The following is a 27,563-nucleotide window of genomic DNA, read 5'->3' on the forward strand; positions in this document are numbered from 1 at the left end:
TATAGGTTCTTTCAGTGCCTAATTTCAAAGTAAAACAAAAAACCATTTCTTTTAAATATTTTTGCTTTTTTCGAGATTATATTAAACAGATCTTTTAAAATATATCAATGAGAGTTGGCTATAAGTGGCTGGTTGGATGAAAAGTATTTTCACAGGCTATTGCTCTAAAATCTTTAATGTTCAATTGCAATTTCGTTGTGTTAAGGACAGCCGGATTTTAGGATTATGATTGGTCACAAATTGAAGCAATTTTCAATTAACTTCGTTTATCTTTTGGTCGGCATTTGTTCTTCGTGCAATCATCTGGAGATTTCGGTTTGACTTTTTTTTACTTTTTAGTCAAAGGTTTTTTGTCGCCGCAGTAGAAAAAGTTGAGAAAGGGTGGGCTCAAACTTGTTGAGTTTTTTGTGCTGAGTTATTTAAAATTTATTCCTGCCAGAGGAGGATTAAGTAATCTTATTTTGCCACATTAGCGAACTTCACAGCTTTTGTGGCTCAATTGGCTAGCGCGTTCGGCTGTTAACCGAAAAGTTGGTGGTTCAAGCCCACCCAGAAGCGGAAAAATTTAAGCAGATGATCTTTTTGTTTATCGATAGGATGCACATCAATTAATGTCTTCGTTGCTAAAAAATGCAATATCACAGATTATGATTGTGTCATTGTCAAACTGTGAAAGAAATCCAAAAACAGGCTGACTCAACGTTTACGTGATTGCGACTTGTACATTCAAATGAAGAGAATTTTTCAATATTCAGTTTTTTTTTATTGATTTAACTGGAATATTGGGTGTACTTTTCGTTTTCTTTGTTAAAAGTATAGGTTCTTGCAGTGCCTAATTTCAAAGTAAAACAAAAAACCATTTCTTTTAAATGTATTTGTTTTTTTTCCGAAATTATGTTAAACTGATCTTTTAAACTATATCAATGAGTTGGCTATGAGTGGCTGGTTGGGTGAAAAATATTTTCACAGGCTATTGCTCTATAATCTTTAATGTTCGATGGCAAATTCGTTGTGTAAAGGACAGCCGGATTTAAGATTACGATTTGTCGCAAATTGAAGCAGTTTCCAATTAACTTCGTTTATCTTTTGGTCTTCATTTGTTCTTCATGCAATCATCTGGAGATTATGGTTTGATTTTTTTTACTTTTAGTCAAAGGTTTTTTGTCGCCGCAGTAGAAATAGTTGAGAAAGGTTGGGCTCCTACTTGCTGAGTTATTTATAATTAATTCCTGCCAGAGGAGGATTAAGTAATCTTATTTTGCCACATTAGCGAACTTCACAGCTTTTGTGGCTCAATTAGCTAGCGCGTTCAGCTGTTAACCGAAAGGTTGGTGGTTCAAGCCCACGCAGAAGCTGAAAAATTTAAGCAGATGATCTTTTTGTTTATCAATAGGATGCACATCAATCAATGTCTTCGTTGCTAAAAAATGCAATATCACAGATTATGATTGTGTCATTGTCAAACTTTAAAAGAAGTTCAAAAACAGGCTGACTCAAAAATTACGTGATTGTGACTTGTACTTTCAAATAAAGAGAATTTTTCAATGTTCAGTCTCTTTTCATGGATTGATCTGGAATATTGGGTGTGATTTCTGTGTTCTTTGTTAAAAGTATAGGTTCCTGCAGTGCCTAATTTCTAAGTAAAACAAAAAACCATTTCTTTTTAAATATTTTTTGCTTTTTTCGAGATTATATTAAACTGATCATTTAAAATATATCAATGAGAGTTGGCTATAAGTGGCTGGTTGGATGAAAAGTATTTTCACAGGCTATTGCTCTAAAATCTTTAATGTTCGATTGCAATTTTGTTGTGTTAAGGACAGCCGGACTTTAGGATAATGATTTGTCACAAATTGAAGCAATTTTCAATTAACTTCGTTTATCTTTTGGTCGGCATTTGTTCTTCGTGCAATCATGTGGAGATTTCGGTTTGACTTTTTTTTTACTTTTTAGTCCAAGGTTTTTTGTCGCCGCAGTAGAAAAAGTTGAGAAAGGGTGGGTTCAAACTTGTTGGGTTTTTTTTTTGGTGAGTTAATCATAATTAATTCCTTCCAGAGGAGGATTAAGTAATCTTATTTTGCCACATTACGGAAATTCTCAGCTCCTGTGGCGCAATTGGCTAGCGCATTCGGCTGTTAACCGAAAGGTTGGTGGTTCAAGCCCACGCAGAAGCTGAAAAATTTAAGCAGATGATCTTTTTGTTTATCAATAGGATGCACATCAATTAATTTCTTCGTTGCTAAAAAATGCAATATCACAGATTATGATTGTGTCATTGTCAAACTTTGAAAGAAATCCAAAAACAGGCTGACTCAACGTTTACGTGATTGCGACTTGTACATTCAAATGAAGAGAATTTTTCAAAATTCAGTTTCTTTTTATTGATTTAACTGGAATATTGGGTGTACTTTTTGTTTTCTTTGTTAAAAGTATAGGTTCTTGCAGTGCCTAATTTCAAAGTAAAACAAAAAACCATTTCTTTTAAATGTATTTGTTTTTTTTTCCGAAATTATGTTAAACTGATCTTTTAAACTATATCAATGAGAGTTGGCTATGAGTGGCTGGTTGGGTGAAAAATATTTTCACAGGCTATCGCTCTATAATCTTTAATGTTCGATGGCAAATTCGTTGTGTTAAGGACAGCCGGATTTTAAGATTACGATTTGTCGCAAATTGAAGCAGTTTCCAATCAACTTCGTTTATCTTTTGGTCTTCATTTGTTCTTCATGCAATCATCTGGAGATTATGGTTTGTTTTTTTTTACTTTTTAGTCAAAGGTTTTTTGTCGCCGCAGTAGAAATAGTTGAGAAAGGTTGGGCTCCTACTTGCTGAGTTTTTTGTGCTGAGTTATTTATAATTAATTCCTGCCAGAGGAGGATTAAGTAATCATATTTTGCCACATTAGCGAACTTCACAGCTTTTGTGGCTCAATTGGCTAGCGCGTTCGGCTGTTAACCGAAAAGTTGGTGGTTCAAGCCCACCCAGAAGCGGAAAAATTTAAGCAGATGATCTTTTTGTTTATCGATAGGATGCACATCAATCAATGTCTTCGTTGCTAAAAAATGCAATATCACAGATTATGATTGTGTCATTGTCAAACTTTAAAAGAAGTTCAAAAACAGGCTGACTCAAAAATTACGTGATTGTGACTTGTACTTTCAAATAAAGAGAATTTTTCAATGTTCATTTTCTTTTGATGGATTGATCTTGAATATTGGGTGTGCTTTCTGTGTTCTTTGTTAAAAGTATAGGTTCTTGCAGTGCCTAATTTCAAAGTAAAACAAAAAACGATTTCTTTTTTAATATTTTTGCTTTTTTCGAGATTATATTAAACTGATCTTTTAAAATATATCAATGGGTGTTGGCTATAAGTGGCTGGTTGGATGAAAAGTATTTTCAAAGGCTATTGCTCTATAATCTTTAATGTTCGATTGCAAATTCGTTGTGTTAAAGACAGCCGGATTTTAAGATAACGATTTGTCGCAAATTGAAGCAATTTCCAATTAACTTTGTTTATCTTTTGGTCTTCATTTGTTATTCATGCAATCATCTGGAGATTTTGGTTTGATTTTTTTTTTACTTTTTAGTCAAAGGTTTTTTGTCGCCGCAGTAGAAATAGTTGAGAAAGGTTGGGCTCCTACTTGCTGAGTTTTTTGTGCTGAGTTATTTATAATTAATTCCTGCCAGAGGAGGATTAAGTAATCTTATTTTGCCACATTAGCGAACGTCACAGCTTTTGTGGCTCAATTGGCTAGCGCGTTCGGCTGTTAACCGAAAAGTTGGTGGTTCAAGCCCACCCAGAAGCGGAAAAATTTAAGCAGATGATCTTTTTGTTTATCGATAGGATGCACATCAATCAATGTCTTCGTTGCTAAAAAATGCAATATCACAGATTATGATTGTGTCATTGTCAAACTTTAAAAGAAGTTCAAAAACAGGCTGACTCAAAAATTACGTGATTGTGACTTGTACTTTCAAATAAAGAGAATTTTTCAATGTTCAGTTTCTTTTGATGGATTGATCTTGAATATTGGGTGTGCTTTCTGTGTTCTTTGTTAAAAGTATAGGTTCTTGCAGTGCCTAATTTCAAAGTAAAACAAAAAACGATTTCTTTTTTAATATTTTTGCTTTTTTCGAGATTATATTAAACTGATCTTTTAAAATATATCAATGGGTGTTGGCTATAAGTGGCTGGTTGGATGAAAAGTTTTTTCAAAGGCTATTGCTCTATAATCTTTAATGTTCGATTTCAAATTCGTTGTGTTAAAGACAGCCGGATTTTAAGATAACGATTTGTCGCAAATTGAAGCAATTTCCAATTAACTTCGTTTATCTTTTGGTCTTCATTTGTTATTCATGCAATCATCTGGAGATTTTGGTTTGATTTTTTTTACTTTTTAGTCAAAGGTTTTTGTCGCCGCAGTAGAAATAGTTGAGAAAGGTTGGGCTCCTACTTGCTGAGTTTTTTGTGCTGAGTTATTTATAATTAATTCCTGCCAGAGGAGGATTAAGTAATCTTATTTTGCCACATTAGCGAACTTCACAGCTTTTGTGGCTCAATTGGCTAGCGCGTTCGGCCGTTAACCGAAAAGTTGGTGGTTCAAGCCCACCCAGAAGCGGAAAAATTTAAGCAGATGATCTTTTTGTTTATCGATAGGATGCACATCAATCAATGTCTTCGTTGCTAAAAAATGCAATATCACAGATTATGATTGTGTCATTGTCAAACTTTAAAAGAAGTTCAAAAACAGGCTGACTCAAAAATTACGTGATTGTGACTTGTACTTTCAAATAAAGAGAATTTTTCAATGTTCAGTTTCTTTTGATGGATTGATCTTGAATATTGGGTGTGCTTTCTGTGTTCTTTGTTAAAAGTATAGGTTCTTGCAGTGCCTAATTTCAAAGTAAAACAAAAAACGATTTCTTTTTTAATATTTTTGCTTTTTTCGAGATTATATTAAACTGATCTTTTAAAATATATCAATGGGTGTTGGCTATAAGTGGCTGGTTGGATGAAAAGTATTTTCAAAGGCTATTGCTCTATAATCTTTAATGTTCGATTGCAAATTCGTTGTGTTAAGGACAGCCGGATTTTAAGATAACGATTTGTCGCAAATTGAAGCAATTTCCAATTAACTTCGTTTATCTTTTGGTCTTCATTTGTTCTTCATGCAATCATCTGGAGATTTTGGTTTGATTTTTTTACTTTTTAGTCAAAGGTTTTTTGTCGCCGCAGTAGAAAAAGTTAAGAAAGGTTGGGCTCAAACTCGTTGAGTTTTTTGTGCTGAGTTAATCATAATTAATTCCTTCCAGAGGAGGATTAAGTAATCTTATTTTGCCACATTATGGAAATTCACAGCTCCTGTGGCCCAATTGGCTAGCGCGTTCGGCTGTTAACCGAAAAGTTGGTGGTTCAAGCCCACCCAGAAGCGGAAAAATTTAAGCAGATGATCTTTTTGTTTATCGATAGGATGCACATCAATTAAAGTCTTCGTTGCTAAAAAATGCAATATCACAGATTATGATTTTGTCATTGTCAGACTTTGAAAGAAGTCCGAAAACAGGCTGACCCAACGTTTACGTGATTGTGACTTGTACATTCAAATGAAGAGAATTTTTCAATATTCAGTTTCTTTTCATTGATTTATCTGGAATATTGGGTGTACTTTCTGTTTTCTTTGTTAGAAGTATAGGTTCTTGCAGTACCTAATTTCAAAGAAAACAAAAGTTCTTTTTTAAAAAATATTTTTGCTTTTTTCGAGATTATATTAAACTGATCTTTTAAAATATATCAATGAGAGTTGGCTATGAGTTACTGGTTGGATGAAAAGTAATTTCACAAGCTATTGCTCTATAATCTTTAATGTTCGATGGCAAATTCGTTGTGTTAAGGACAGCCGGATTTTAAGATTACGATTTGTCGCAAATTGAAGCAATTTCCATTTAACTTCGTTTATCTTTTGGTCTTCATTTGTTCTTCATGCAATCATCTGGAGATTTTGGTTTGATTTTTTTTACTTTTTAGTCAAAGGTTTTTTGTCGCCGCAGTAGAAAAAGTTGAGAAATGTTGGGCTCAAACTTGTTGAGTTTTTTGTGCTGAGTTAATCGTAATTAATTCCTTCCAACGGAAATTCACAGCTCCTGTGGCGCAATTGGCTAGCGCGTTCGGCTGTTAACCGAAAGGTGGGTGGTTCAAGCCCACCCAGAAGCGGAAAAATTTAAGCAGAAGTACTGTTTGTTTATCAATAGGATGCACATCAATTAATGTTTTCGTTGCTAAAAAAATGCAATATCACAGATTATGATTGTGTCATTGTCAAACTTTAAAAGAAATTCAAAAACAGGCTGACTCAAAGTTTACGTGATTGTGACATGTACTTTCAAATAAAGAGAATTTTTAAAATTTCAGTTTCTTTTAATGGATTGATCTGGAATATTGGGTGTGCTTTCTGTGTTCTTTGTTAAAAGTATAGGTTCTTGCAGTGCCTAATTTCAAAGTAAAACAAAAAACCATTTCTTTTTTAATATTTTTGCTTTTTTCGAGATTATATTAAACTGATCTTTTAAAATATATCAATGAGAGTTGGCTATAAGTGGCTGGTTGGATGAAAAGTATTTTCACAGGCTATTGCTCTATAATCTTTAATGTTCGGTTGCAAATTCGTTGTGTTAAGGACAGCCGGATTTTAAGATTACGCTTTGTCGCAAATTGAAGCAATTTTCAATTAACTTCGTTTATCTTTTGGTCTTCATTTATTCTTCGTGCAATCATCTGGAGATTTTAGTTTGATTTTTTAAACTTTTTAGTCAAAGGTTTTTTTGTCGCCGCAGTAGAAAAAGTTGAGAAAGGTTGGGCTCAAACTCGTTGAGTTTTTTGTGCTGAGTTAATCATAATTAAATCCTTCCAGAGGAGTATTAAGTAATCTTATTTTGCCACATTACGGAAATTCACAGCTCCTGTGGCGCAATTGGCTTGCGCGTTTGGCTGTTAACCGAAAGGTTGGTGGTGCAAGCCCACCCAGAAGCGGAAAAATTTAAGCAGAAGAACTTTTTGTTTATCCATAGGATGCACATCAATTAATGTCTTCGTTGCTAAAAAATGCAATATCACAGATTATGATTGTGTCATTGTCAAACTTTAAAAGAAATTCAAAAACAGGCTGACTCAAAGTTTACGTGATTGTGACTTGTACTTTCAAATAAAGAGAATTTTTAAATTTTCAGTTTCTTTTCATGGATTGATCTGGAATATTGGGTGTGCTTTCTGTGTTCTTTGTTAAAAGTATAGGTTCTTGCAGTGCCTAATTTTAAAGTAAAACAAAAAACCATTTCTTTTTTAATATTTTTGCTTTTTCGAGATTATATTAAACTGATCTTTTAAAATATATCAATGAGAATTGGCTATAAGTGGCTGGTTGGATGAAAAGTATTTTCACAAGCTATTGCTCTTTAATCTTTAATGTTCGATGGCAAATTCGTTGTGTTAAGGACAGCCGGATTTTAAGATTAGGATTTGTCGCAAATTGAAGCAATTTTCAATTAACTTCGTGTATCTTTTGGTCTTCATTTGTTCTTCGTGCAATCATCTGGAGATTTTGGTTTGATTTTTTTTTACTTTTTAGTCAAAGGCTTTTTGTCGCCGCAGTAGAAAAGTTGAGAAAGGTTGGGCTTAAACTCGTTGAGTTTTTTGTGCTGAGTTAATCATAATTAATTCCTTCCAGAGGAGTATAAAGTAATCTTATTTTGCCACATTACGGAAATTCACAGCTCCTGTGGCGTAATTGGCTAGAGCGTTCGGCTGTTAACCGAAAGGTTGGTGGTTCAAACCCACCCAGAAGCGGAAAAATTTAAGCAGAAGATCTTTTTGTTTATCAATAGGATGCACATCAATTAATGTCTTCGTTGCTAAAAAATGCAATATCACAGATTATGATTGTGTCATTGTCAAACTTTAAAAGAAATTCAAAAACAGGCTGACTCAAAGTTTACTTGATTGTGACTTGTATTTTCAAATAAAGAGAATTTTTAAATTTTCAGTTTTTTTTCATGGATTGATCTGGAATATTGGGTGTGCTTTCTGTGTTCTTTGTTAAAAGTATAGGTTCTTGCAGTGCCTAATTTCAAAGTAAAACAAAAAACCATTTCTTTTTTAATATTTTTGCTTTTTTCGAGATTATATTAAACTGATCTTTTAAAATATATCAATGAGAGTTGGCTATAAGTGGCTGGTTGGATGAAAAGTATTTTCACAAGCTATTGCTCTATAATCTTTAATGTTCGATGGCAAATTCTTTGTGTTAAGGACAGCCGGATTTTAAGATTAGGATTTGTCGCAAATAGAAGCAATTTTCAATTAACTTCGTGTATCTTTTGGTCTTCATTTGTTCTTCGTGCAATCATCTGGAGATTTTGGTTTGTTTTTTTTTACTTTTTAGTCAAAGGCTTTTTGTCGCCGCAGTAGAAAAAGTTGAGAAAGGTTGGGCTCAAACTCGTTGAGTTTTTTGTGCTGAGTTAATCATAATTAATTCCTTCCAGAGGAGTATAAAGTAATCTTATTTTGCCACATTACGGAAATTCACAGCTCCTGTGGCGCAATTGGTTAGCGCGTTCGGCTGTTAACCGAAAGGTTGGTGGTTCAAGCCCACCCAGAAGCGGAAAAATTTAAGCAGAAGATCTTTTTGTTTATCAATAGGATGCACATCAATTAATGTCTTCGTTGCTAAAAAATGCAATATCACAGATTATGATTGTGTCATTGTTAAACTTTGAAAGAAGTCCAAAAAGAGGCTGACTCATCGTTTACGTGATTGTGACTTGTACATTCAAATGAAGAGAATTTTTCCATATTCAGTTTCTTTTCATTGATTGATCTGGAATATTGGGTGTGCTTTCTGTGTTCTTTGTTAATAGTATAGCTTCTTGCAGTGCCTAATTTCAAAGTAAAACAAAAAACCATTTCTTTTTTAATATTTTTGCTTTTTTCGAGATTATATTAAACTGATCTTTTAAAATATATCAATGAGAGTTGGCTATAAGTGGCTGGTTGGATGGAAAGTACTTTCACAAGCTATTGCTCTATAATCTTTAATGTTCGATGGCAAATTCGTTGTGTTAAGGACAGCCGGATTTTAAGATTACGATTTGTCGCAAATTGAAGCAATTTTCAATTAACTTCGTTTATCTTTTGGTCTTCATTTGTTCTTCGTGCAGTCATCTGGAGATTTTGGTTTGATTTTTTTTACTTTTTAGTCAAAGGCTTTTTGTCGCCGCAGTAGAAAAAGTTGAGAAAGGTTGGGCTCAAACTTGTTAAGTTTTTTGTGCTGAGGTAATCTTAATTAATTCCTTCCAGAGGAGGATTAAGTAATCTTATTTTGCCACATTAGGGAACTTCACAGCTCCTATGGCCCAATTGGCTAGCGCGTTCGGCTGTTAACGGAAAGGTTGGTGGTTCAAGCCCACCCAGAAGTGGAACAATTCAAGCAGAAGATCTTTTTGTTTATCAATAGGATGCACATCAATTAATGTCTTCGTTGCTAAAAGATGCAATATCACAGATTATGATTGTCATTGTCAAACTTTGAAAGAAGTCCAAAAAGAGGCTGACTCATCGTTTACGTGATTGTGACTTGTACATTCAAATGAAGAGAATTTTTCCATATTCAGTTTCTTTTCATTGATTTATCTGGAATTTTGGGTGTACTTTTTGTTTTCTTTGTTTAAAGTATAGGTTCTTGCAGTGCCTAATTTCAAAGAAAACAAAAATTCTTTTTTTAAAAATACTTCTGCTTTTTTCGAGATTATGTTAAACTGATCTTTTAAACTATATCAATGAGAGTTGGCTATGAGTGGCTGGTTTGGTGAAAAATATTTTCGCAGGCTATTGCTTTATAATCTTTAATGTTCGATGGCAAATTCGTTGTGTTAAGGACAGCCGGATTTTAAGATTACCATTTGTGTCAAATGGAAGCAATTTCCAATTAACTTCGTTTATCTTTTGGTCTTCATTTGTTCTTCATGCAATCATCTGGAGATTTTGGTTTGATTTTTTTTTACTTTTTAGTCAAAAGTTTTTTGTCGCCGCAGTAGAAAAAGTTGAGAAAGGTTGGGCTCAAACTTGTTAAGTTTTTTGTGCTGAGGTAATCTTAATTAATTCCTTCCAGAGGAGGATTAAGTAATCTTATTTTGCCACATTAGGGAACTTCACAGCTCCTGTGGCCCAATTGGCTAGCGCGTTTGGCTGTTAACCGAAAAGTTGGTGGTTCAAGCCCACCCAGAAGCGGAAAAATTTAAGCAGATGATCTTTTTGTTTATCGATAGGATGCACATCAATTAATGTCTTCGTTGCTAAAAAATGCAATATCAGAGATTATGATTGTCATTGTCAAACTTTGAAAGAAGTCCAAAAACAGGCTGACTCATCGTTTACGTGATTGTGACTTGTACATTCAAATGAAGAGAATTGTTCCATATTCAGTTTCTTTTCATTGATTTATCTGGAATTTTGGGTGTACTTTTTGTTTTCTTTGTTTAAAGTATAGGTTCTTGCAGTGCCTAATTTCAAAAACAAAAATTCTTTTTTAAAAATTTTTTTTGCTTTTTTCGAGATTATGTTAAATTAATCTTTTGAACTATATCAATGAGAGTTGGCTATGAGTGGCTGGTTGGGTGAAAAATATTTTCACAGGCTATTGCTCTATAATCTTTATTGTTCGATGGCAAATTTGTTGTGTTAAGGACAGCCGGATTTTAAGATTACGATTTCTCTCAAATGGAAGCAATTTCCAATTAACTTCGTTTATCTTTTGGTCTTCATTTGTTCTTCAGGCAATCATCTGGAGATTTTGGTTTGATTTTTTTTTACTTTTTAGTCAAAAGTTTTTTGTCGCCGCAGTATGAAAAGTTGAGAAAGGTTGGGCTCAAACTTGTTAAGTTTTTTGTGCTGAGGTAATCTTAATTAATTCCTTCCAGAGGAGGATTAAGTAATCTTATTTTGCCACATTAGGGAACTTCACAGCTCCTGTGGCCCAATTGGCTAGCGCGTTTGGCTGTTAACCGAAAAGTTGGTGGTTCAAGCCCACCCAGAAGCGGAAAAATTTAAGCAGATGATCTTTTTGTTTATCGATAGGATGCACATCAATTAATGTCTTCGTTGCTACAAAATGCAATATCAGAGATTATGATTGTCATTGTCAAACTTTGAAAGAAGTCCAAAAACAGGCTGACTCATCGTTTACGTGATTGTGACTTGTACATTCAAATGAAGAGAATTGTTCCATATTCAGTTTCTTTTCATTGATTTATCTGGAATTTTGGGTGTACTTTTTGTTTTCTTTGTTTAAAGTATAGGTTCTTGCAGTGCCTAACTTCAAAAACAAAAATTCTTTTTTAAAAAATTTTTTTGCTTTTTTCGAGATTATGTTAAATTAATCTTTTGAACTATATCAATGAGAGTTGGCTATGAGTGGTTGGTTGGGTGAAAAATATTTTCACAGGCTATTGCTCTATAATCTTTATTGTTCGATGGCAAATTTGTTGTGTTAAGGACAGCCGGATTTTAAGATTACGATTTCTCTCAAATGGAAGCAATTTCCAATTAACTTCGTTTATCTTTTGGTCTTCATTTGTTCTTCAGGCAATCATCTGGAGATTTTGGTTTGATTTTTTTTTACTTTTTAGTCAAAAGTTTTTTGTCGCCGCAGTAGGAAAAGTTGAGAAAGGTTGGGCTCAAACTTGTTGAGTTTTTCGTGCTGAGGTAATCTTAATTAATTCCTTCCAGAGGAGGATTAAGTAATCTTATTTTGCCACATTAGGGAACTTCACAGCTCCTATGGCGCAATTGGCTAGCGCGTTCGGCTATTAACCGAAAAGTTGGTGGTTCAAGCCCATCCAGAAGCGGAAAAATTTAAGATGATCTTTTTGTTTATCGATAGGTTGCACATCAATTAATGTCTTCGTTGCTAAAAAATGCAATATCACAGATTATGATTGTGTCATTGTCAAACTGTGAAAGAAGTCCAAAAACAGGCTGACTCAACGTTTACGTGATTGTGACTTGTACATTCAAATGAAGAGAATTTTTCGATATTCAGTTTCTTTTCATTGATTTATCTGGAGTATTGGGTGTACTTTTTGTTTTCTGTGTTAAAAGTATAGGTTCTTGCAGTGCCCAATTTCAAAGAAAACAAAAATTCTTTTTTTAAAAATACTCTTGCTTTTTTCGAGATTATGTTAAACTGATCTTTTAAACTATATCAATGAGAGTTGGCTATGATTGGCTGGTTTGGTGAAAAATATTTTCGCAGGATTTTGCTCTATAATCTTTAATGTTCGATGGCAAATTCGTTGTGTTGAGGACAGCCGGATTTTAAGATTACGATTTGTCGCAAATTGAAGCAATTTCCAATTAACTTCATTTATCTTTTGGTCTTCATTTGTTCTTCATGCAATCATCTGGAGATTTGGGTTTGATTTTTTAAACTTTTTAGTCAAAGGTTTTTTGTGGCCGCAGTAGAAAAAGTTGAGAAAGGTTGGGCTCAAAATTGTTGAGTTTTTGTGCTGAGTTAATCATAATTAATTCCTTCCAGAGGAGGATTAAGTAATGTTATTTTGCCACATTGGGAACTTCACAGCTCCTGTGGCGCAATAGGCTAGCGCGTTCGGCTGTTAACCAAAAGGTTGGTGGTTCAAGCCCACCCAGAAGCGGAAAAATTGAAGCAGATGATCTTTTTGTTTATCAATAGGATGCTTATCAATTAATGTCTTCGTTACTAATAAATGCAATATCACAGATTATGATTGTGTCATTGTCAAACTTTGAAAGAAGTCCAAAAACAGTCTGACTCAACGTTTACGTGATTGTGACTTGTACATTCAAATGAAGAGAATTTTTCAATATTCAGTTTCTTTTCATTGATTTATCTGGAATATTGGGTGTACTTTTTGTTTTCTTGGTTAAAAGTATAGGTTCTTGCAGTGCCTAATTTCAAAGTAAAAGAAAAAACCATTTCTTTTAAATATTTTTGCTTTTTTCGAGATTATATTAAACTGATCTTTTAAAATATATCATTGAGAGTTGACTATGAGTGGCTGGTTGGATGAAAAGCATTTTCACAGGCTATTGCTTTATAGCTCTACAATCTTTTATGTTCGATCACAAATTCGTTGTGTTAAGGACAGCCGGATTTTAAGATTACGATTTGTCGCAAATTGAAGCAATTTTCAATTAGCTTCGTTTATCTTTTGGTCTTCATTTGTTCTTCATGCAATCATCTGGAGATTTTGATTTGATTGTTTTACTTTTTAGTCAAATGTTTTTTGTCGCCGCAGTAGAAGAAGTTGAGAAAGGTTGGGCTCAAACTCATTGAGTTGTTTGTGCTGAGTTAATCATAATTAATTCCTTCCAGAGGAGGATTAAGTAATCTTATTTTGCCACATTACGGAAATTCTCAGCTCCTGTGGCGCAATTGGCTAGCGCGTTCGGCTGTTAACCGAAAGGTTGGTGGTTCAAGCCCACCCAGAAGCGGAAAAATTTAAGCAGATGATCTTTTTGTTTATCGATAGGATGCACATCAATTAATGTCTTCGTTGCTACAAAATGCAATATCAGAGATTATGATTGTCATTGTCAAACTTTGAAAGAAGTCCAAAAACAGGCTGACTCATCGTTTACGTGATTGTGACTTGTACATTCAAATGAAGAGAATTGTTCCATATTCAGTTTCTTTTCATTGATTTATCTGGAATTTTGGGTGTACTTTTTGTTTTCTTTGTTTAAAGTATAGGTTCTTGCAGTGCCTAACTTCAAAAACAAAAATTCTTTTTTTAAAAATACTTCTGCTTTTTTCGAGATTATGTTAAACTGATCTTTTAAACTATATCAATGAGAGTTGGCTATGAGTGGCTGGTTTGGTGAAAAATATTTTCGCAGGCTATTGCTTTATAATCTTTAATGTTCGATGGCAAATTCGTTGTGTTAAGGACAGCCGGATTTTAAGATTACGATTTCTCTCAAATGGAAGCAATTTCCAATTAACTTCGTTTATCTTTTGGTCTTCATTTGTTCTTCAGGCAATCATCTGGAGATTTTGGTTTGATTTTTTTTACTTTTTAGTCAAAAGTTTTTTGTCGCCGCAGTAGGAAAAGTTGAGAAAGGTTGGGCTCAAACTTGTTGAGTTTTTCGTGCTGAGGTAATCTTAATTAATTCCTTCCAGAGGAGGATTAAGTAATCTTATTTTGCCACATTAGGGAACTTCACAGCTCCTATGGCGCAATTGGCTAGCGCGTTCGGCTATTAACCGAAAAGTTGGTGGTTCAAGCCCATCCAGAAGCGGAAAAATTTAAGATGATCTTTTTGTTTATCGATAGGATGCACATCAATTAATGTCTTCGTTGCTAAAAAATGCAATATCACAGATTATGATTGTGTCATTGTCAAACTGTGAAAGAAGTCCAAAAACAGGCTGACTCAACGTTTACGTGATTGTGACTTGTACATTCAAATGAAGAGAATTTTTCGATATTCAGTTTCTTTTCATTGATTTATCTGGAGTATTGGGTGTACTTTTTGTTTTCTGTGTTAAAAGTATAGGTTCTTGCAGTGCCCAATTTCAAAGAAAACAAAAATTCTTTTTTTAAAAATACTCTTGCTTTTTTCGAGATTATGTTAAACTGATCTTTTAAACTATATCAATGAGAGTTGGCTATGATTGGCTGGTTTGGTGAAAAATATTTTCGCAGGATATTGCTCTATAATCTTTAATGTTCGATGGCAAATTCGTTGTGTTGAGGACAGCCGGATTTTAAGATTACGATTTGTCGCAAATTGAAGCAATTTCCAATTAACTTCATTTATCTTTTGGTCTTCATTTGTTCTTCATGCAATCATCTGGAGATTTGGGTTTGATTTTTTAAACTTTTTAGTCAAAGGTTTTTTGTGGCCGCAGTAGAAAAAGTTGAGAAAGGTTGGGCTCAAAATTGTTGAGTTTTTGTGCTGAGTTAATCATAATTAATTCCTTCCAGAGGAGGATTAAGTAATGTTATTTTGCCACATTGGGAACTTCACAGCTCCTGTGGCGCAATAGGCTAGCGCGTTCGGCTGTTAACCAAAAGGTTGGTGGTTCAAGCCCACCCAGAAGCGGAAAAATTGAAGCAGATGATCTTTTTGTTTATCAATAGGATGCTTATCAATTAATGTCTTCGTTACTAATAAATGCAATATCACAGATTATGATTGTGTCATTGTCAAACTTTGAAAGAAGTCCAAAAACAGTCTGACTCAACGTTTACGTGATTGTGACTTGTACATTCAAATGAAGAGAATTTTTCAATATTCAGTTTCTTTTCATTGATTTATCTGGAATATTGGGTGTACTTTTTGTTTTCTTGGTTAAAAGTATAGGTTCTTGCAGTGCCTAATTTCAAAGTAAAAGAAAAAACCATTTCTTTTAAATATTTTTGCTTTTTTCGAGATTATATTAAACTGATCTTTTAAAATATATCATTGAGAGTTGACTATGAGTGGCTGGTTGGATGAAAAGCATTTTCACAGGCTATTGCTTTATAGCTCTACAATCTTTTATGTTCGATCACAAATTCGTTGTGTTAAGGACAGCCGGATTTTAAGATTACGATTTGTCGCAAATTGAAGCAATTTTCAATTAGCTTCGTTTATCTTTTGGTCTTCATTTGTTCTTCATGCAATCATCTGGAGATTTTGATTTGATTGTTTTACTTTTTAGTCAAAAGTTTTTTGTCGCCGCAGTAGAAGAAGTTGAGAAAGGTTGGGCTCAAACTCATTGAGTTGTTTGTGCTGAGTTAATCATAATTAATTCCTTCCAGAGGAGGATTAAGTAATCTTATTTTGCCACATTACGGAAATTCTCAGCTCCTGTGGCGCAATTGGCTAGCGCGTTCGGCTGTTAACCGAAAGGTTGGTGGTTGAAGCCCACCCAGAAGCGGAAAAATTTAAGCAGATGATCTTTTTGTTTATCGATAGGACGCACATCAATTAATGTCTTCGTTGCTAAAAAATGCAATATCACAGATTATGATTTTCATTGTCAAACTTTGAAAGAACTCCAAAAACAGGCTGACTCATCGTTTACGTGATTGTGACTTGTACATTCAAATGAAGAGAATTTTTCTATATTCAGTTTCTTTTCATTCATTTATCTGGAATTTTGCGTGTACTTTTTGTTTTCTTTGTTAAAAGTATAGGTTCTTGCAGTGCCTAATTTCAAAGAAAACAAAAATTTTTTTTTAAGAATAATTTTGCTTTTTTTTTCGAGATTACGTTAAACTGATCTTTTAAACTATATCAATGAGAGTTGGCTATGAGTGGCTGGTTGGGTGAAAAAATATTTTCACAGGCTATTGCTCTGTAATCTTTTTTGTTCGATGGCAAATTCGTTGTGTTAAGGACAGCCGGATTTTAAGATTACGATTTGTCGCAAATTGAAGCAATTTCCAATTAACTTCGTTTATCTTTTGGTCTTCATTTGTTCTTCATGCAATCATCTGGAGATTCTGATTTGATTTTTTTATTTTTTTAGTCAAAAGTTTTTTGTCGCCGCAGTAGAAAAAGTTGAGAAAGGTTGGGCTCAAACTTGTTGAGTTTTTTGTGCTGAGGTAATCATAATTAATTCCTTCTAGAGGAGGATTAATTAATCTTATTTTGCCACATTAGGGAACATCACAGCTCCTGTGGCGCAATTGGCTAGCGCGTTCGGCTGTTAACCGAAAAGTTGGTGGTTCAAGCCCACCCAGAAGCGGAAAAATTTAAGCAGATGATCTTTTTGTTAATCGATAGGATGCACATCAATTAATGTCTTCGTTGCTAAAAATTGCAATATCACAGATTATGATTGTGTCATTGTCAAACTTTGAAAGAAGTCCAAAAACAGGCTGACTAAACGTTTACGTGATTGTGGCTTGTACATTCAAATGAAGAGAATTTTTTTATATTCAGTTTCTTGTCATTCATTTATCTGGAATTTTGGGTGTACTTTTTGTTTTCTTTGTTAAAAGTATAGGTTCTTGCAGTGCCTAATTTCAAAGAAAACAAAAATTCTTTTTTTAAATATTTTTGCTTTTTTCAAGATTGTGTTAAACTGATCTTTTAAACTATATCAATGAGAGTTGGCTATGAGTGGCTGGTTGGGTGAAAAAATATTTTCACAGGCTATTGCTCTATAATCTTTTTTGTTCGATGGCAAATTCGTTGTGTTAAGGACAGCTGGATTTTAAGATTACCATTTGTGTCAAATGGAAGCAATTTCCAATTAACTTCGTTTATCTTTTGGTCTTCATTTGTTCTTCATGCAATCATCTGGAGATTTTGGTTTGATTTTTTTTATTTTTTAGTCAAAGGTTTTTTGTCGCCACAGTAGAAAAAGTTGAGAAAGGTTGGGCTCAAACTTGTTGAGATTTTTGTGCTCAGTTAATTATAATTCATTCCTTCTAGAGGAGGATTAAGTAATCTTATTTTGCCACATTAGGGATTTTCACAGCTCCTGTGGCGCAATTGGCTAGCGCGTTCGGCTCTTAACTGAAAAGTTGGTGGTTCAAGCCCACCCAGAAGCGGAAAAATTTAAGCAGATGATCTTTTTGTTTATCGATAGGATGCACATCAATTAATGTCTTCGTTGCTAAAAAATGAAATATCACAGATTATGATTGTGTCATTGTCAAACTTTGAAAGAAGTCCAAAAACAGGCTGACTCAACGTTTACGTGATTGTGACTTGTACATTCAAATGAAGAGAATTTTTCAATATTCAGTTTCTTTTCATTGATTTATCTTGAATATTGGGTGTACTTTTTGTTTTCTTTGTTAAAAATATAGGTTCTTGCAGTGCCTAATTTCAAAGAAAACAAAAATTCTTTTTTTTAAAAAAATATTTTCGCTTTTTTCAAGATTATGTTAAACTGATCTTTTAAACTATATCAATGAAAGTTGGCTATGAGTGGCTGGTTGGGTGAAAATATATTTTCACAGGCTATTGCTCTATAATCTTTTTTGTTCGATGGCAATTTCGTTGTGTTAAGGACAGCCGGATTTTAAGATTACGATTTGTCGCAAATTGAAGCAATTTTCAATTAACTTCGTTTATCTTTTGGTCTTCATTTGTTCTTCATGCAATCATCTGGAGATTTTGGTTTGATTTTTTTACTTTTCAGTCAAAAGTTTTTTGTCGCCGCAGTAGAAAAAGTTGAGAAAGGTTGGGCTCAAACTTGTTGAGTTTTTTGTGCCGAGGTAATCATGATTAATTCCTTCTAGATGAGGATTAAGTAATCTTATTTTGCCACATTAGGGAACTTCACAGCTCCTGTGGCGCAATTGGCTAGCGCGTTCGGCTGTTAACCGAAAAATTGGTGGTTCAAGCCCACCCAGAAGCGGAAAAATTTAAGCAGATGATCTTTTTGTTTATCGATAGGATGCACATCAATTAATGTCTTCGTTGCTAAAAAATGCAATATCACAGATTATGATTGTTTCATTGTCAAACTATGAAAGAAGTCCAGAAACAGGCTGACTCAACGTTTACGTGATTGTGACTTGTACATTCAAATTAAGAGAATTTTTCTATATACAGTTTCTTTTCATTCTTTTATCTGGAATTTTGGGTGTACTTTTTGTTTTCTTTGTTAAAAGTATAGGTTCTTGCAGTTCCTAATTTCAAAAAAAACAAAAATTCTTTTTTAAAAAATATTTTTGCTTTTTTCGAGATTATGTTAAACTGATCTTTTAAACTATATCAATGAGAGTTGGCTATGAGTGGCTGGTTTGGTGAAAAATATTTTCGCAGGCTTTTGCTCTATAATCTTTAATGTTCGATGGCAAATTCGTTGTGTTAAGGACAGCCGGATTTTAAGATTACGATTTGTCGCAAGTTGAAGCAATTTCCAATTAACTTCGTTTATCTTTTGGTCTTCAGTTGTTCTTCATGCAATCATCTGGAGATTTTGGTTTGATTTTTTTTACTTTTTAGTCAAAAGTTTTTTGCCGCCGCAGTAGAAAAAGTTGAGAAAGGTTGGGCTCAAAATTGTTGAGTTTTTGTGCTGAGTTAATCATAATTAATTCCTTCCAGAGGAGGATTAAGTAATGTTATTTTGCCACATTGGGAACTTCACAGCTCCTGTGGCGCAATAGGCTAGCGCGTTCGGCTGTTAACCAAAAGGTTGGTGGTTCAAGCCCACCCAGAAGCGGAAAAATTGAAGCAGATGATCTTTTTGTTTATCAATAGGATGCTTATCAATTAATGTCTTCGTTACTAATAAATGCAATATCACAGATTATGATTGTGTCATTGTCAAACTTTGAAAGAAGTCCAAAAACAGTCTGACTCAACGTTTACGTGATTGTGACTTGTACATTCAAATGAAGAGAATTTTTCAATATTCAGTTTCTTTTCATTGATTTATCTGGAATATTGGGTGTACTTTTTGTTTTCTTGGTTAAAAGTATAGGTTCTTGCAGTGCCTAATTTCAAAGTAAAAGAAAAAACCATTGCTTTTAAATATTTTTGCTTTTTTCGAGATTATATTAAACTGATCTTTTAAAATATATCATTGAGAGTTGACTATGAGTGGCTGGTTGGATGAAAAGCATTTTCACAGGCTATTGCTTTATAGCTCTACAATCTTTTATGTTCGATCACAAATTCGTTGTGTTAAGGACAGCCGGATTTTAAGATAACGATTTGTCGCAAATTGAAGCAATTTTCAATTAGCTTTGTTTATCTTTTGGTCTTCATTTGTTCTTCATGCAATCATCTGGAGATTTTGATTTGATTGTTTTACTTTTTAGTCAAATGTTTTTTGTCGCCGCAGTAGAAGAAATTGAGAAAGGTTGGGCTCAAACTCATTGAGTTGTTTGTGCTGAGTTAATCATAATTAATTCCTTCCAGAGGAGGATTAAGTAATCTTATTTTGCCACATTACGGAAATTCTCAGCTCCTGTGGCGCAATTGGCTAGCGCGTTCGGCTGTTAACCGAAAGGTTGGTGGTTCACGCCCACCCAGAAGCGGAAAAATTTAAGCAGATGATCTTTTTGTTTATCGATAGGACGCACATCAATTAATGTCTTCGTTGCTAAAAAATGCAATATCACAGATTATGATTGTCATTGTCAAACTTTGAAAGAACTCCAAAAACAGGCTGACTCATCGTTTACGTGATTGTGACTTGTACATTCAAATGAAGAGAATTTTTCTATATTCAGTTTCTTTTCATTCATTTATCTGGAATTTTGCGTGTACTTTTTGTTTTCTTTGTTAAAAGTATAGGTTCTTGCAGTGCCTAATTTCAAAGAAAACAAAATTTTTTTTTTAAGAATATTTTTGCTTTTTTTTCGAGATTACGTTAAACTGATCTTTTAAACTATATCAATGAGAGTTAGCTATGAGTGGCTGGTTGGGTGAAAAAATATTTTCACAGGCTATTGCTCTGTAATCGTTTTTGTTCGATGGCAAATTCGTTGTGTTAAGGACAGCCGGATTTTAAGATTACGATTTGTCGCAAATTGAAGCAATTTCCAATTAACTTCGTTTATCTTTTGGTCTTCATTTGTTCTTCATGCAATCATCTGGAGATTTTGATTTGATTTTTTTAACTTTTTAGTCAAAAGTTTTTTGTCGCCGCAGTAGAAAAAGTTGAGAAAGGTTGGGCTCAAACTTGTTGAGTTTTTTTTGCTGAGGTAATCATAATTAATTCCTTCTAGAGGAGGATTAAGTAATCTTATTTTGCCACATTAGGGAACATCACAGCTCCTGTGGCGCAATTGGCTAGCGCGTTCGGCTGTTAACCGAAAAGTTGGTGGTTCAAGCCCACCCAGAAGCGGAAAAATTTAAGCAGATGATCTTTTTGTTAATCGATAGGATGCACATCAATTAATGTCTTCGTTGCTAAAAATTGCAATATCACAGATTATGATTGTGTCATTGTCAAACTTTGAAAGAAGTCCAAAAACAGGCTGACTAAACGTTTACGTGATTGTGGCTTGTACATTCAAATGAAGAGAATTTTTTTATATTCAGTTTCTTGTCATTCATTTATCTGGAATTTTGGGTGTACTTTTTGTTTTCTTTGTTAAAAGTATAGGTTCTTGCAGTGCCTAATTTCAAAGAAAACAAAAATTCTTTTTTTAAATATTTTTGCTTTTTTCAAGATTATGTTAAACTGATCTTTTAAACTATATCAATGAGAGTTGGCTATGAGTGGCTGGTTGGGTGAAAAAATATTTTCACAGGCTATTGCTCTATAATCTTTTTTGTTCGATGGCAAATTCGTTGTGTTAAGGACAGCCGGATTTTAAGATTACGATTAGTGGCAAATTGAAGCAATTTCCAATTAACTTCATTTATCTTTTGGTCTTCATTTCTTCTTTATGCAATCAACTGGAGATTTTGGTTTGATTTTTTTACTTTTTAGTCAAAAATTTTTTTGTCGCCGCAGTAGAAAAAGTTGAGAAAGGTTGGGCTCAAACTTGTTGAGTTTTTTGTGCTGAGTTAATCATAATTAATTCCTTCTAGAGGAGGATTAAGTAATCTTATTTTGCCACATTAGGGATTTTCACAGCTCCTGTGGCGCAATTGGCTAGCGCGTTCGGCTCTTAACTGAAAAGTTGGTGGTTCAAGCCCACCCAGAAGCGGAAAAATTTAAGCAGATGATCTTTTTGTTTATCGATAGGATGCACATCAATTAATGTCTTCGTTGCTAAAAAATGAAATATCACAGATTATGATTGTGTCATTGTCAAACTTTGAAAGAAGTCCAAAAACAGGCTGACTCAACGTTTACGTGATTGTGACTTGTACATTCAAATGAAGAGAATTTTTCAATATTCAGTTTCTTTTCATTGATTTATCTTGAATATTGGGTGTACTTTTTGTTTTCTTTGTTAAAAATATAGGTTCTTGCAGTGCCTAATTTCAAAGAAAACAAAAATTCTTTTTTTTAAAAAATATTTTCGCTTTTTTCAAGATTATGTTAAACTGATCTTTTAAACTATATCAATGAAAGTTGGCTATGAGTGGCTGGTTGGGTGAAAATATATTTTCACAGGCTATTGCTCTATAATCTTTTTTGTTCGATGGCAATTTCGTTGTGTTAAGGACAGCCGGATTTTAAGATTACGATTTGTCGCAAATTGAAGCAATTTTCAATTAACTTCGTTTATCTTTTGGTCTTCATTTGTTCTTCATGCAATCATCTGGAGATTTTGGTTTGATTTTTTTACTTTTCAGTCAAAAGTTTTTTGTCGCCGCAGTAGAAAAAGTTGAGAAAGGTTGGGCTCAAACTTGTTGAGTTTTTTGTGCCGAGGTAATCATGATTAATTCCTTCTAGATGAGGATTAAGTAATCTTATTTTGCCACATTAGGGAACTTCACAGCTCCTGTGGCGCAATTGGCTAGCGCGTTCGGCTGTTAACCGAAAAATTGGTGGTTCAAGCCCACCCAGAAGCGGAAAAATTTAAGCAGATGATCTTTTTGTTTATCGATAGGATGCACATCAATTAATGTCTTCGTTGCTAAAAAATGCAATATCACAGATTATGATTGTTTCATTGTCAAACTATGAAAGAAGTCCAGAAACAGGCTGACTCAACGTTTACGTGATTGTGACTTGTACATTCAAATTAAGAGAATTTTTCTATATACAGTTTCTTTTCATTCTTTTATCTGGAATTTTGGGTGTACTTTTTGTTTTCTTTGTTAAAAGTATAGGTTCTTGCAGTTCCTAATTTCAAAAAAAAACAAAAATTCTTTTTTAAAAAATATTTTTGCTTTTTTCGAGATCATGTTAAACTGATCTTTTAAACTATATCAATGAGAGTTGGCTATGAGTGGCTGGTTTGGTGAAAAATATTTTCGCAGGCTTTTGCTCTATAATCTTTAATGTTCGATGGCAAATTCGTTGTGTTAAGGACAGCCGGATTTTAAGATTACGATTTGTCGCAAGTTGAAGCAATTTCCAATTAACTTCGTTTATCTTTTGGTCTTCAGTTGTTCTTCATGCAATCATCTGGAGATTTTGGTTTGATTTTTTTTACTTTTTAGTCAAAAGTTTTTTGCCGCCGCAGTAGAAAAAGTTGAGAAAGGTTGGGCTCAAACTTGTTGAGTTTTTTGTGCTGAGGTAATCATAATTAATTCCTTCCAGAGGAGGATTCAGTAATGTTATTTTGCCACATTGTGGAACTTCACAGCACCTGTGGCGCAATTGGCTTGCGCGTTCGGCTGTTAACCGAAAGGTTGGTGGTTCAAGCCCACCCAGAAGCGGAAAAACTGAAGCAGATGATCTTTTTGTTTATCGATAGGATGCACATCCGTTAATGCCTTTGTTGCTAAAAAATGCAATATCACAGATTATGATTGTGTCATTGTCAAACTTTGAAAGAAGTCCAAAAACAGGCTGACTCAACGTTTACGTGATTGTGACTTGTACATTCAAATGAAGAGAATTTTTCAATATTCAGTTTCTTTTCATTGATTTTTCTGGAATATTGCGTGTACTTTTTGTTTTCTTTGTTAAAAGTATAGGTTCTTGCAGTTCCTAATTTCAAAAAAAAAACAAAAATTCTTTTTTAAAAAATATTTTTGCTTTTTTCGAGATTATGTTAAACTGATCTTTTAAACTATATCAATGAGAGTTGGCTATGAGTGGCTGGTTTGGTGAAAAATATTTTCGCAGGCTATTGCTCTATAATCTTTAATGTTCGATGGCAAGTTCGTTGTGTTAAGGACAGCCGGATTTTAAGATTACGATTTGTCGCAAATTGAAGCAATTTCCAATTAACTTCGTTTATCTTTTGGTCTTCATTTGTTCTTCATGCAATCATTTGGAGATTTTGGTTTGATTTTTTTTTTACTTTTTAGTCAAAGGTTTTTTGTCGCCGCAGTAGAAAAAGTTGAGAAAGGTTGGGCTCAAACTTGTTGAGTTTTTTGTGCTGAGTTAATCATAATTAATTCCTTCCAGAGGAGTATAAAGTAATCTTATTTTGCCACATTACGGAAATTCACAGCTCCTGTGGCGCAATTGGCTAGAGCGTTCGGCTGATAACCGAAAGGTTGGTGGTTCAAGCCCACCCAGAAGCGGAAAAACTGAAGCAGATAATCTTTTTGTTTATGAATTGGATGCACATCAATTAATGTCTTCGTTACTAAAAAATGCAATATCACAGATTATGATTGTGTGATTGTCAAACTTTTAAAGAAGTCCAAAAACAGGCTGACTCAACGTTTACGTGATTGTGACTTGTACATTCAAATAAAGAGAATTTTTCAATGTTCAGTTTCTTTTCATGGATTTATCTGGAATATTGGGTGTACTTTTTGTTTTCTTTGTTAAAAGTATAGGTTCTTGCAGTGCCTAATTTCAAAGAAAACAAAAATTCTTTTTTTTAATTTTTTTTTGCTTTTTTCGAGATTATGTTTAACTGATCTTTTAAACTATATTAATTAGAGTTGGCTATGAGTGGCTGGTTTAGTGAAAAATATTTTCGCAGGCTATTGCTCTATAATCTTTAATATTCGATGGCAAGTTCGTTGTGTTAAGGAGAGCCGGATTTTAAGATTACGATCTGTCGCAAATTGAAGCAATTTCCAATTCACTTCGTTTATCTTGTGGTCTGCATTTGTTCTTCATGCAATCATCTGGAGATTTTGGTTTGATTTTTTTTTACTTTTTAGTCAAAGGTTTTTTGTGGCCGCAGTAGAAAAAGTTGAGAAAGGTTGGGTTCAAATTTGTTGAGTTTTTTGTGCTGAGTTAATCATAATTGATTCCTTCCAGAGGAGGATTAAGTAATGTTATTTTGCCACATTATGGAACTTCACAGCTCCTGTGGCGCAATTGGCTAGCGCGTTCGGCTGTTAACCGAAAGGTTGGTGGTTCAAGCCCACCCAGAAGCGGAAAAACTGAAGCAGATAATCTTTTTGTTTATGAATTGGATGCACATCAATTAGTGTCTTCGTTACTAAAAAATGCAATATCACAGATTATGATTGTGTGATTGTCAAACTTTAAAAGAAGTCCAAAAACAGGCTGACTCAACGTTTACGTGATTGTGACTTGTACATTCAAATAAAGAGACTTTTTCAATGTTCAGTTTCTTTTCATGGATTTATCTGGAATATTGGGTGTACTTTTTGTTTTCTTTGTTAAAAGTATAGCTTCTTGCAGTGCCTAATTTCAAAGAAAACAAAAATTCTTTTTTTAAAAATATTTTTGCTTTTTTCGAGATTATGTTTAACTGATCTTTTAAACTATATTAATTAGAGTTGGCTATGAGTGGCTGGTTTGGTGAAAAATATTTTTGCAGGCTATTGCTCTATAATCTTTAATATTCGATGGCAAGTTCGTTGTGTTAAGGAGAGCCGGATTTTAAGATTACGATTTGTCGCAAATTGAAGCAATTTCCAATTCACTTCGTTTATCTTGTGGTCTTCATTTGTTCTTCATGCAATCATCTGGAGATTTTGGTTTGATTTTTTTTTACTTTTTAGTCAAAGGTTTTTTGTGGCCGCAGTAGAAAAAGTTGAGAAAGGTTGGGCTCAAACTTGTTGAGTTTTTTGTGCTGAGTTAATCATAATTAATTCCTTCCAGAGGAGGATTAAGTAATGTTATTTTGCCACATTGTGGAACTTCACAGCTCCTGTGGCGCAATTGGCTAGCGCGTTCGGCTGTTAACCGAAAGGTTGGTGGTTCAAGCCCACCCAGAAGCGGAAAAACTGAAGCAGATGATCTTTTTGTTTATGAATAGGATGCAAATCAATTAAAGTCTTCGTTACTAAAGAATGCAATATCACAGATTATGATTGTGTGATTGTCAAACTTTTAAAGAAGTCCAAAAACAGGCTGACTCAACGTTTACGTGATTGTGTCTTGTACATTCAAATAAAGAGAATTTTTCAATGTTCAGTTTCTTTTCATGGATTTATCTGGAATATTGGGTGTACTTTTTGTTTTCTTTGTTAAAAGTATAGCTTCTTGCAGTGCCTAATTTCAAAGAAAACAAAAATTCTTTTTTTAAAAATATTTTTGCTTTTTTCGAGATTATGTTTAACTGATCTTTTAAACTATATCCATGAGAGTTGGCTATGAGTGGCTGGTTGGGTGAAAAATATTTTCACAGGCTATCGCTCTATAATCTTTAATGTTCGATGGCAATTTCGTTGTGTTAAGGACAGCCGGATTTTAAGATTACGATTTGTCGCAAATTGAAGCATTTTCCAATCAACTTCGTTTATCTTTTGGTCTTCATTTGTTCTTCATGCAATCATCTGGAGATTTTGGTTTGATTTTTTTTACCTTTTAGTCAAAGGTTTTTTGTGGCCGCAGTAGAAAAAGTTGAGAGAGGTTGGGCTCAAACTTGTTGAGTTTTTTGTGCTGAGTTAATCATAATTAATTCCTTCCAGAGGAGGATTAAGTAATGTTATTTTGCCACATTGTGGAACTTCACAGCTCCTGTGGCGCAATTGGCTAGCGCGTTCGGCTGTTATCCGAAAGGTTGGTGGGTCAAGCCCACCCAAAAGCGGAAAAATTGAAGCAGATGATCTTTTTGTTTATCAATAGGATGCACATCAATTAATGTCTTTGTTACTAAAAAATGCAATATCACAGATTATGGTTGTGTCATTGTCAAACTTTAAAAGAAGTCCAAAAACAGGCTGACTCAACGTTTACGTGTTTGTCACTTGTACATTCAAATAAAGAGAATTTTTCAATGTTCAGTTTCTTTTCATGGATTTATCTGGAATATTGGGTGTACTTTTTGTTTTCTTTGTTAAAAGTATAGGTTCTTGCAGTGCCTAATTTCAAAGAAAACAAAAATTCTTTTTTAAAAAATATTTTTGCTTTTCTCGAGATTATGTTTAACTGATCTTTTAAACTATATCAATGAGAGTTGGCTATGAGTGGCTGGTTTGGTGAAAAATATTTTCGCAGGCTATTGCTCTATAATCTTTAATGTTCGATGGCAAGTTCGTTGTGTTAAGGACAGCCGGATTTTAAGATTACGATTTGTCGCAAATTGAAGCAATTTCCAATTAACTTCGTTTATCTTGTGGTCTTCATTTGTTCTTCATGCAATCATCTGGAGATTTTGGTTTGATTTTTTTTACTTTTTAGTCAAAGGTTTTTTGTGGCCGCAGTAGAAAAAGTTGAGAAAGGTTGGGCTCAAACTTGTTGAGTTTTTTGTCCTGAGTTAATCATAATTAATTCCTTCCAGAGGAGGATTAAGTAATGTTATTTTGCCACATTGTGGAACTTCACAGCTCCTGTGGCGCAATTGGCTAGCGCGTTTGGCTGTTAACCGAAAGGTTGGTGGTTCAAGCCCACCCAGAAGCGGAAAAACTGAAGCAGATGATCTTTTTGTTTATGAATAGGATGCACATCAATTAAAGTCTTCGTTACTAAAGAATGCAATATCACAGATTATGATTGTGTGATTGTCAAACTTTTAAAGAAGTCCAAAACCAGGCTGACTCAACGTTTACGTGATTGTGACTTGTACATTCAAATAAAGAGAATTTTTCAATGTTCAGTTTCTTTTCATGGATTTATCTGGAA

At 33.8% G+C, this 27,563-nt stretch overlaps 1 protein-coding gene and 27 non-coding genes across 28 annotated transcripts in view; all 28 read left to right on the forward strand.

Annotated features, from left to right (window-relative positions):
- LOC142351596 (xaa-Pro aminopeptidase ApepP-like) overlaps positions 1–27,563 on the forward strand; it is a 702,879-nt gene that overhangs the window by 436,439 nt on the left and 238,877 nt on the right. The window lies entirely within an intron of this gene.
- Positions 485–558, forward strand: Trnan-guu (transfer RNA asparagine (anticodon GUU)). The gene has a single exon. It is a non-coding gene; the product is annotated as a tRNA-Asn (tRNA).
- On the forward strand, positions 2,101–2,174 carry Trnan-guu (transfer RNA asparagine (anticodon GUU)). Its single transcript has one exon. It is a non-coding gene; the product is annotated as a tRNA-Asn (tRNA).
- Trnan-guu (transfer RNA asparagine (anticodon GUU)) lies at positions 2,917–2,990 on the forward strand. Its single transcript has one exon. It is a non-coding gene; the product is annotated as a tRNA-Asn (tRNA).
- On the forward strand, positions 3,733–3,806 carry Trnan-guu (transfer RNA asparagine (anticodon GUU)). The gene has a single exon. It is a non-coding gene; the product is annotated as a tRNA-Asn (tRNA).
- Trnan-guu (transfer RNA asparagine (anticodon GUU)) lies at positions 5,359–5,432 on the forward strand. The gene has a single exon. It is a non-coding gene; the product is annotated as a tRNA-Asn (tRNA).
- Trnan-guu (transfer RNA asparagine (anticodon GUU)) lies at positions 6,138–6,211 on the forward strand. The gene has a single exon. It is a non-coding gene; the product is annotated as a tRNA-Asn (tRNA).
- Positions 7,767–7,840, forward strand: Trnan-guu (transfer RNA asparagine (anticodon GUU)). Its single transcript has one exon. It is a non-coding gene; the product is annotated as a tRNA-Asn (tRNA).
- On the forward strand, positions 8,581–8,654 carry Trnan-guu (transfer RNA asparagine (anticodon GUU)). Its single transcript has one exon. It is a non-coding gene; the product is annotated as a tRNA-Asn (tRNA).
- On the forward strand, positions 11,822–11,895 carry Trnan-auu (transfer RNA asparagine (anticodon AUU)). The gene has a single exon. It is a non-coding gene; the product is annotated as a tRNA-Asn (tRNA).
- On the forward strand, positions 12,629–12,702 carry Trnan-guu (transfer RNA asparagine (anticodon GUU)). Its single transcript has one exon. It is a non-coding gene; the product is annotated as a tRNA-Asn (tRNA).
- On the forward strand, positions 13,449–13,522 carry Trnan-guu (transfer RNA asparagine (anticodon GUU)). The gene has a single exon. It is a non-coding gene; the product is annotated as a tRNA-Asn (tRNA).
- On the forward strand, positions 14,256–14,329 carry Trnan-auu (transfer RNA asparagine (anticodon AUU)). Its single transcript has one exon. It is a non-coding gene; the product is annotated as a tRNA-Asn (tRNA).
- Positions 15,063–15,136, forward strand: Trnan-guu (transfer RNA asparagine (anticodon GUU)). Its single transcript has one exon. It is a non-coding gene; the product is annotated as a tRNA-Asn (tRNA).
- On the forward strand, positions 15,883–15,956 carry Trnan-guu (transfer RNA asparagine (anticodon GUU)). The gene has a single exon. It is a non-coding gene; the product is annotated as a tRNA-Asn (tRNA).
- On the forward strand, positions 16,696–16,769 carry Trnan-guu (transfer RNA asparagine (anticodon GUU)). The gene has a single exon. It is a non-coding gene; the product is annotated as a tRNA-Asn (tRNA).
- Positions 17,507–17,580, forward strand: Trnak-cuu (transfer RNA lysine (anticodon CUU)). Its single transcript has one exon. It is a non-coding gene; the product is annotated as a tRNA-Lys (tRNA).
- Trnan-guu (transfer RNA asparagine (anticodon GUU)) lies at positions 18,322–18,395 on the forward strand. Its single transcript has one exon. It is a non-coding gene; the product is annotated as a tRNA-Asn (tRNA).
- Positions 19,132–19,205, forward strand: Trnan-guu (transfer RNA asparagine (anticodon GUU)). Its single transcript has one exon. It is a non-coding gene; the product is annotated as a tRNA-Asn (tRNA).
- Positions 19,952–20,025, forward strand: Trnan-guu (transfer RNA asparagine (anticodon GUU)). The gene has a single exon. It is a non-coding gene; the product is annotated as a tRNA-Asn (tRNA).
- Trnan-guu (transfer RNA asparagine (anticodon GUU)) lies at positions 20,764–20,837 on the forward strand. Its single transcript has one exon. It is a non-coding gene; the product is annotated as a tRNA-Asn (tRNA).
- Trnak-cuu (transfer RNA lysine (anticodon CUU)) lies at positions 21,575–21,648 on the forward strand. The gene has a single exon. It is a non-coding gene; the product is annotated as a tRNA-Lys (tRNA).
- Trnan-guu (transfer RNA asparagine (anticodon GUU)) lies at positions 22,389–22,462 on the forward strand. The gene has a single exon. It is a non-coding gene; the product is annotated as a tRNA-Asn (tRNA).
- On the forward strand, positions 23,202–23,275 carry Trnan-guu (transfer RNA asparagine (anticodon GUU)). The gene has a single exon. It is a non-coding gene; the product is annotated as a tRNA-Asn (tRNA).
- On the forward strand, positions 24,018–24,091 carry Trnai-gau (transfer RNA isoleucine (anticodon GAU)). The gene has a single exon. It is a non-coding gene; the product is annotated as a tRNA-Ile (tRNA).
- Positions 24,831–24,904, forward strand: Trnan-guu (transfer RNA asparagine (anticodon GUU)). Its single transcript has one exon. It is a non-coding gene; the product is annotated as a tRNA-Asn (tRNA).
- Positions 25,644–25,717, forward strand: Trnan-guu (transfer RNA asparagine (anticodon GUU)). The gene has a single exon. It is a non-coding gene; the product is annotated as a tRNA-Asn (tRNA).
- Positions 27,268–27,341, forward strand: Trnan-guu (transfer RNA asparagine (anticodon GUU)). Its single transcript has one exon. It is a non-coding gene; the product is annotated as a tRNA-Asn (tRNA).

This window comes from Convolutriloba macropyga, chromosome 13 (assembly GCF_964194025.1).
Source record: "Convolutriloba macropyga chromosome 13, txConMacr16.3, whole genome shotgun sequence".
Classification (NCBI taxonomy): domain Eukaryota; kingdom Metazoa; phylum Xenacoelomorpha; order Acoela; family Convolutidae; genus Convolutriloba; species Convolutriloba macropyga.